This window comes from Patiria miniata, unplaced genomic scaffold (assembly GCF_015706575.1).
Source record: "Patiria miniata isolate m_02_andy unplaced genomic scaffold, ASM1570657v1 HiC_scaffold_10, whole genome shotgun sequence".
In the NCBI taxonomy this organism is placed as follows: domain Eukaryota; kingdom Metazoa; phylum Echinodermata; class Asteroidea; order Valvatida; family Asterinidae; genus Patiria; species Patiria miniata.
The window spans coordinates 16114328-16123914 of record NW_024037048.1 but is presented as its reverse complement, the minus strand read 5'-3'; positions in this window follow the sequence as shown (position 1 = coordinate 16123914).

The following is a 9587-nucleotide window of genomic DNA, read 5'->3' as shown; positions in this document are numbered from 1 at the left end:
AAAAAAATTGAGGAGATGCGGCAATAGAGGGCGCTGTCGGAGCTACCGCGAAACATTTTGGAAAAAAAAGATTTACGTGCATGATTAAAATCGACGCGCGCGCCGACCAGAGACCGACTTTTTTTTTTGGCCTAATAGAAAACACCACACTTTTTGTTCTTGGTTGGCTTTATTATTTTGTTTCAGTGTCCTATTCATTTTAGGGAGCCTTTCAGAGATCGCTCAGGTTATTCTGGATGGCTGCATGTCGAAGGAAACACATGCTTTATGTCAAAGGGAAATAATGCTCTGTATAATTTTTGTTTGTGAACCCCCCTCCCCTCAGCCCCCACCTCCCACCACCACCCCCCCCCCCCCCCCCAGGCTTGACCCTACTCATCCCAACCTCATCTCCTTGAAATCCAACTGGGAGAAATGCAGGCTGCGCGTCTTTGCCGCCACGGGCAAGAAGGAGCAAATGGACAGGGAGAAGATGAACATGGCCAACATGCTCAGCAAGTTCCGCATCAACTGCTCGGACGTGGAGGTCATCCCGGACCTGAACAAGAAGCCCAAGGAGTAGAGCCCGAGACGGTTCAAGGAGCTGTCCAAACCCTGGATGCTGGATGAGGAAGCAGGGGAGACCACGGAGAAGTTTCCTTGGAAGATCAGCAAGGAAGAAGTCACCACGCTCAAAGAGAAGGTAGAATCTCCTCCTTGCGCTCAAGCACCCCCCCCCCCCCCTCCACAGAGAAAACTATAAACGAGGGCCATTTGGGCGCCATCGTGCTTATAAATGCTGGTACCAAATACACGATAACCAGCATGAGTGAACCAGTGAAGTGTCCCTCATTCCGGCTTCTGCTTGTTTGACTATAAAGCGCCCTCTTTCGTCCATGCATGGAGACAATACACTTAAAGCTTTCCCAGTATCCACTTTACGCTTTGTCCCTGGTTTGTGTGATTTTAAGTCCAGTCTTGCAACATCTGTTAATTGTGTCCAACCTTTGACATTCTGGAGGCTGATTTTCAATAATGAGATTGATCACTTTCAATCCATTTTTCGTACAACTCTCAGTTCATTTGATTTGCCAAGTGCATGGAACTCGACTTTAGTGAACATCAATAAATCACGAAATTTTTTCGCCTGAAATCTTTTTTTTTTCTTTCAGACCAACAGACAGATGCGGATCCGTGAATTGCTTTGCCACCATTCCCAGGAGGCTCAGCTCATTGTCATGTAAGTACAAACCAGCGATAATGGCCACTATCGGACAATTAACCTATCACGGTGGAATTGCGTCAACGCAGCTTGTGAAATATTGTCTAATCATGATATACAAATGGACGCAGAACGCCAAAATCTGAGACAAACAAAAATTAACGTACAAAATTCCATGAGTCGTTTTGCGGATACCGCCATCGTTGAAATGGGGGGGGGGGGGGGGGGCGCATTACATTGAAAAGTCATGCCATCATTCTCAGCTACAGTTGCATGATGAGACGTATTTTCATTGTAATGCCCCCCCTCCCCCCCCCCGAAAAAAAAAAAAATTCAAAGATGGCGGTATCGGCGAGAAGGCTTATAGAGTTGTCTAAGGGGCGTGGTTAACTCGCAAACGGCGGTAGGTCAATGGGTGGCGCTTTTCATGGCAGCACAATTGCTGACGTTTACACGAAAGACCAAAAATTCTTAAAAAGCCGGTGGCGAAACAAGAAACTTTTTAAACAAAACTAAGGACACTTGTGTAAAAACTAAAAGTTACTTGTGTAAAAAGGGCTCTCTTTACTGAATACTGGGGGGGGGGAGGGGTGTTAACTGCTGGTGCAAAAAATGGGGGCGGGGTGAGCAATAGATCTAACAGTGCTTGTGACCCAGTCTGACTGAGCTACTGTGGTCACCTGATCAAAAGTGGTGATCTGATTGGCCAATGTGCACTGTTGATTGACATGCAGGAAGGGTCCATTATAACCTTTTCTTTGATTTCTTGCAGGAGTCTACCTATTCCCAGGAAGCGTACTTGTTCAGCTTACATGTACATGTGCTGGCTGGAGACATTATCCAAGGATATGCTGTCAGCAGGGGCCTTGCATCACCTGACCAAATATGGCATCCAAATAAAAGTCAATACAAAGAAATTCACTTTAAATGATAAAGTGACAAAGGACAATTCCAACCAGTTGAAAGACCCTCCTCACTTGAATAGAATTTGTGCTTTGTTTTGATTGATTTCGTTGAGATTGTTTCTTTACCATCTAACGGGCTCACACTTTCACTGATGTTTTCAAAGTGAGTTTCTTGAATGCATTCAAGTAATGCTGATTAAGAACAATAAAAGTCTTCAAATAATTTGGAGTCTGTTAATTAAGAAACACTTGTCGCACTTTTGCGGGCTTTAAAAACAACAGCCAACTCCACATTTTTCATTACTGTGGGCATGTTTCTGTTTCAACTGAAAGTAATTAAAATCATTGTTTTTTTCATAACGAAGCCAAGCGAAAAAAAGAGAGTATTCATCAACAATGGTGGTGCTTTTGATGATCCTCAGAATGAGGTTTTATGCATACTGTTTTCATAGCCAGTCAATTGTACTACTTTTACATAATTCTCACATATTGTAACGTTTAAAATAATGCAATCATTTCATAAAAACCAGTGTGTTCTAATTGCTGTGAATAGCATTAGAATATTTCAAACAATTGTTAATCCAAATGCCAAGCTTAAAGTCTATAAGAAAATCAGATTCAATCACTCGAGATTTTTTTCGTGACTTGAAATAAAAATTGATACATACATGGGATTGATTTAATTGACATTATCTGTGCTGGGCATACAGGAACATAAGGCGAAGAAAATAACATGTTATAGTAAATGCTCTAAAATTATCCACGTAGGTAGCAAAATATTGTGTTTGTTTGTCTGTATGTCTTTTATACTTTGTTTGCTTCAATTAGGATACAGTTATTGTGTTTAATTAATCTGTTTTAAATACCCAATACTACAAAAAAGTTGCATTTGTTTTCGGGAAAAAAAACACGTTATTTTATATGTTGACCAAATGTGGCAATAAAAAAAAAATGGCGGTCAGAAACATGGCCTAAAAAATCCAGGTTGGTCGAGATAACGCCATAAACACAATTTTTTTTTTAGTTGTTAACATTTCTGGATACATGGTGGCACTGCTTTATTGCAAACCTTTTGTTTCTAAAATGAAATGATGACCCAGCTTGCTTTGAAAAAAAATATTCCATCAAAATACTTCTCGATAGGCCTACATTGGGTCCAAAAAAAATATCGTCAAAAAACTTAACGCATACTTTTCACTATATCTCAATACTCATGCATGAAGCTAAATATTTTGTTTTGCAAAAAGTCAAAACAAATTGGCAAATCCATTGTAGTATACAGATCAGCGCATGCGCAATGCAAAAAACATTAATAATGATATTTTGTGACATTGTCATTGAACATTATTTCTTTTAATTCATTGGTTATTGTTTCGGCAAAAATGGAAAGCGATTAAAAAAATCAGCAACACAATGCTCGTGTATCTTTATGTGTTGGATTGTGTTTATTCGGGGTAAAGGAGGAAGCCACTGAATGAGGTGTAGTGATTGGAATTACTACGCGCCCTACCGTACATTGTGAGATACATCGTATCTCCACGCTGCAGAACCACCACCGCGCTCCCAGACACCTGCTCATAGTGACTTGAATCAGTGCTATAGCCAGAGACAACCATGTCGCCGTTCTTCCGGAGATAAACGTACAGGCTGCTGGAATAATAGGGAGGTTTCGCAAGCGAACGGATACGCTTACACTTACGTTTAGCTATCCGTATCCGTGTTTTACTTACGTGTAGCGAGCGAGGTATGCGTGTCGTCTGCACGTATGACGTCATACGCCACTCACTATCCGCTAAACGTGCAGACGACACGCATATCTCGCTCGCTACACGTAGTAAAAAACGGATATAGATAGCTAAGCGTAAGTGTAAGCGTATCCGTTCGCTTGCGAAACCTCCCTAATATTTGCACACAGAAAACATGAACACGTAGGTGCCCGGCACACCACACGTGAACGTGCCGGTCTCGAGATCGAAGCTGGTACCCGGCAGAAGCGTCTCGGTCGCCTGGAAGGGCAAACGGGTGTCGTCACTCGTAGAGGTATCCGAGGCGCTCGTCCTCACCACGGTGAATGCTACCCGCTGGTTGGAGTCGTCTGGTGTCTCCCCTGGCTCACCCTTTTGACCTTTGACACCAGTTTCCCCTGTTGGCCCTACAACACCTGGGACTCCTCTTGGACCAATTTTTCCGGGCTGGCCTATGCCTTCGTCCCCTTGAGGCCCAGCTGCTCCACGCTCACCCATAGGTCCAATCTGTCCAATATCACCCTTTTGACCTGGCTCGCCCTTTGACCCCGGTTGACCTAAGGACCCAGGCAGACCTGGTATGCCGGGAATTGCAGCCGACCCCTGGCAGCACATCGGACACGCCTGAGACGCAGGACCATCACCGTCCGAGGCAACCGGCCCAGTAACGGAAGCTCGGAGGTTGACGGAGTTACCCAGAAGGAGGGCGATTGAAAGAACGGTTGCCACGCAGATCTTCATTATGTACAGAATAGCAACGATTAAACTGAAACAAATCAGGTGAGAATTGCTTTCAATAAAATAGTTTTTGAAATAGGGAAGAGTAGAAAAAAATATTGAGGTTTGATAAAAAGGAGAACTAGTCTAAAATTCATGACAATCCGCCGTCAGATTTGAAAACCCCAAAAAACATGAGATTGGAGGAATTATTGTTCAAAGAATGTTTTCTTTGTTATATAACAGTGGCGTATGAGGCGTCAAGGGGCTAACATTTATGAAAAGCCTAGTTTATAAAACCGGTTGTCATGCCACCCCATCGAATCGAATTTTTGCTTTTGTTGCATTTGGCCAGGCAAATTTACTTTTAACTCCAGTTCTCTTTGTAGTTTAAAGCAGCAATGAAATATTTCATTCAATATGAAATATTATAGGGTTTCCCGCCCAATTTCACACTTTGCTATAATTTAATAATAAAACATTTGCATTCAAAAGTAACACAGTTCAATGATATTTGGAAGTTGCATGAGCAAGGTATTGTATTATAGTGATACAACAGAGTATAAAATGACATGGCTTTTGACAAGTTTGGATTAAGGAATGTACAGCTATTTCAAAGATTGGAATGCCTGGGAAGGGAATATGAAAAAAGCAGAACAGAACTGTATCAATGTAAAGTGTCAAAGTGATAGAAGGAAATACATTTAGAACACTCGCCGATATAATACTATGTCAAAGTACATATTTTTATGTAAGGACAATTAAGTCACCAGTTTGTTAATTGTTGTAATCCCTCTTTGGAAGTAAAAAAAAAATCATATCAATTTGTTTTTTGTGTGGCCAATACGATTGGCGATTTGCGAATTGCAAATTAAATAGACTCCTTATTCCATTGCACTTTCGTTGAAAATGAATACTTCCTCTTACAAATTCGCCTATACTCAGTGCAAAATCGAAAACCAACAAAAGAAATGGATTTTCTTTTGCACGAAAAAAGTTGCCTTCACGCTTTGGTGTGTGTAAATATTTTTAAAAAAATCGAATGCGTTAACTGCGACACTTTTTCAATGTAATGAACAGTCTCTCAGATTGGACGAACAAGTTGCGAAATTGGACGGAAAAACCTATATGTTATGATTCCCGAACGTGGTGAACAATCACAAACGAATCACAAAGTGATCAACGATCAAGAAAGAATTAGGACAATGGTTGCGGACACAATTCCGATTTAAAAAATAAATAAAAGAAGACTTATTCCAAAGAATCTGATTACACAGCAACTAAATATTGGTGCGATCAATATTTGTTTTCATCTTAGTTCTCTTTTTCTGCCAACTGATGTACCTGCAAAAAAAAAAATGTGAAGGAAATTTCAGCGTGTTTCCGCTATAAGTTCGAGGCACCCTGATGAGTTTAACGAGGAATTTGCAAAGACTGCGGGCCAAAATGTCTGGCACAGTTCTACGGTGGGTGTTATAGGGAGGTAATATCACTCGAGCGATTTTTCTGTTAAAATTTTGACCAAAAGGTGTATAAATATAGAGAAAAAAATACAGTCTCCCACCAAAATCACTGCTCCGTTCTGATGATTGAGTGAGGAAAATGTCAATTAACAGACACTCACCTCGATGTAACGTTCTTGAATTCTATCACGAAGGGAATCCTCAACACTCAGCAGATTGCGAGCTGGAAATAATACCAACGAAAATGAGTCATTGAAAATCCGCTGGGAGATATCTTGGGGGCTGTTGGGGGATGCATAGCTGAATTTCACAAGTAAAACACCCCCAGATCAAAATCTCTGTCGGGCGAAATGTGATCTGGATTGATAATATATTTTTTAAGCGGAATGCGTCCTGCATGCAACGGCCCTGAACAGACCCACGCACGAGCAACAATATTCATGTCTTCTTTGAAGGATTTAATATTTTCGAATCAAACGCAGTAACTACCAAAACAAATGCCCAGATTTTCTGCGAGAAATCTGTATGCAAAAAGAATTTAAGGCCACGTAGGATCATTTGCAATTGCCCGGAAAAGTACATTTAATGGCAGAAACATTGCAATGCTGAGAGTGAAGATAAGACTGGTATCAAATACCCGGTGAAAGTATTTTGCCTGATATATCGGTTGAAAACTTTGAAGGTGTTTTTTAAAATTAAAAAAGAATTGTTAAGGTGTTGGCAACGGAATCAAGTTACGAGATCCAAGAAAATAGTGCATACGTTTTCTCTGCTTTTTCTCAATGAAAGTATCCACTGAGCTGAAACTTCAACAGGTTAGTTGCGACCTTCTTAAGTTGTTAAGCCATTTTGTTCTCACGAAAAAAAGATTCAAAAGCAAATAATCCTATGTTTTCTTTTTTAAATTGCTTGCATTTGAAATTGTAGGAATCACAATGAGCATACATTTTCTGCATTATCAAGGACAATCGATCTTATACCAAGGAAGTAGCGGCGGAAATCAGGTGGGCACCGCAGTCAAGGTACGGTCGTTACAAAAATAATTATGTTCCGGATTGGAAATCAGCGCACCGGTTTGACTACTAGCATCAGCCACCATCTGTTTGTTAACCGAATAATGTCCCATATTTTTTTTTATTATTATCTGTGTACCAACTGTCCAAACACTTTCAAGGTATTCAGCAAATAAATTTCAAGAAAGTATTCAACGGAATCTAAGTGGCATGCTGAGTGGAACCCTAGCCTGTATGCAAACAGAGCTTGTGCTTCATATTTTAAGACGAACAGCGGACAAGGCGGATCCGGGGGGGGATCCCCCAAAAAAACCAATTTTGTTTTAAGTGACGTTGCAATAAAGGCAGGCACTGGGTACACTACCATCTTTTTGAAACAAAAAATGGTTAAAGTGGTCAGAAATTTCCTCAGATCGCCACAGAGCATTTAGAATTACAAAAAAATTCGGGGCCCATGATTAAGCGGGCCCCGTGAAACCCACGCCGCAATTTTTTGGACCCACTTTCTGGGGACCAATTTTTTTTGTTTTTGTTTGGGGGGGGGGGGGCTACCCCCCAAAAAAAATGGTGTTCTGGATCCTCCCTTGACAGGGAACAGAAGGGACGAATAATGTGCACAGACATCAACGCTGTACATGATTGCTACAAATGAATCCAACTAGATAAAGCAATTTGAACTTGAATAAAACTGTGCGCTTCATCACGATCCGGTCCGTTTGTATTTGCGCCCTCTATATATTCCACGTTCATCCTGAAATGCTTGAATGTTTGATGATCAAACCGGAATGGCGCACTGTGAACTCTAGCGAAATGACACAGTTTAACAACGAAGTTCAAAGGGTACTGAGTATTCACATAAATGATAACACAAAATAAGACAGGCAAGTTGAGTTGTCTGGATTTCCTGATAAACGTTCTTCCGTGACCAACTTCTCCATAACTCTTCATCCTGAATTAGTTTGAGTGATTGCCGGAATTCAATGTGAGTACATCGATTCATGTTTAAAAATTAAAATGATAAATTAAACAGGGAAAAAACGAGGCAGAACATAAGGGGGTGGTTAAAGAGTCGGACTTTCGCAAGATTGTTTTCTTTAAACCAAAATATTAACCCAGTAATTTTTTACCTGAACTATTACAAGTGCGTGAATTATTTTGAATAAGTGCGAATCCCAATCAATTTCAACTATTCTGAATCACAGCACGGAACTTGATGTAATGAGCTCTTAAAAAAAATGCATCCAAAATTTGATTCAAAACCAGTCGAATCTGAACAACTTTGTTTTTGACACTGAATTATTTCGTGTATGTATAGTGTTATATCAGACAATATATATCGTCTTAAAAAACTGAAGACGTTTTCGAAATAGTGTGCCGGTGGGCAGACTATTAAAGTGTGTTAGCAACGAAATTCAGTGACAAGAACCAAAAAAATAATCCCTTTAATTTATCTGTGTTGGTCAAATGTAAGGCATCAACCAAGCTAAAAGTTCAAAAGTTAGTTGTGCTGCATCATACTTAAGATTGTGAGCAATTGATCAAATGTTCCTCTAACTGGTTCAAGGTTGCTTGAACTTGTAGTTATAGGAATCACAATGAGCATACAGTTTCTGCATTTGTGGGGGAAATCGATCTCATACCAAGGAAGTAGAGGCGCAAACACTACAGCTGGACTACCGCAGTCAAGTTACAGTCGTTCCATAAAGATTTATTTTCCGGATGGGAAATCAGCGCACCGGTTTGGCTCTAGTAAGCCACCATCTGTTTGTCAACTGAAACTTGTCTCACAAAATATTTCAGATTTGTGAAAATCTCTACCAATCTCCAAAAACTTTCGAAAATAAGCCAAAAATCAATATGGCTGTTTGTCCAAATATCCAACAGAATCTCAGTGGCATGCTGAGTGGAACCCTACATGCAAATACATGAGTGAATTCATCGAGAGCTTTTGCTTCAATCTCTTCAGGCGAACAGAAAGCCTGAGCAATTTGTACAACACCAACTCTACACATGATTTCTACAAATTCACCCAGTTAAATAAAGCAATTTGAACTTGTATAAAACTGTGTGCATCATATCACGATCCGGTCAGTTTGTATTTGCGCCCTCTATATTCATGACTCGTTCATCCTGCTGAATGTAACTTGATGATCAAAGCGCACTGTGAACTCTAGCGAAATGGCAAAGTTGAAAGGGTACTGTTTGAGCAATAACACACAATAAGACAGGCATGTTTTTGATGTCCGGATTTCCTGATAAACGTTCTTCCGTGACCAACTTCCCCATAACTGTTGATCCTGAATTAGTTTCAGTGATTGCCGGGAAACAATGCGAGTACATTGCACCAGAGTTTCCGTGTTTTAAAATTAAATTGATAACATTAAAATGGCAAAATGAGGAAGAAAATAAGGGGTGGTTGATCATACTGATTTTATTGGTGAGGTTATTTATAAAGAATGGAGCTTTCGCTATATGTCTTCTGTAAACCAAAGAAAGACATATTTTTTAAAGTATTAAAAGTGCGTGAATTTGTTTAAGCATTC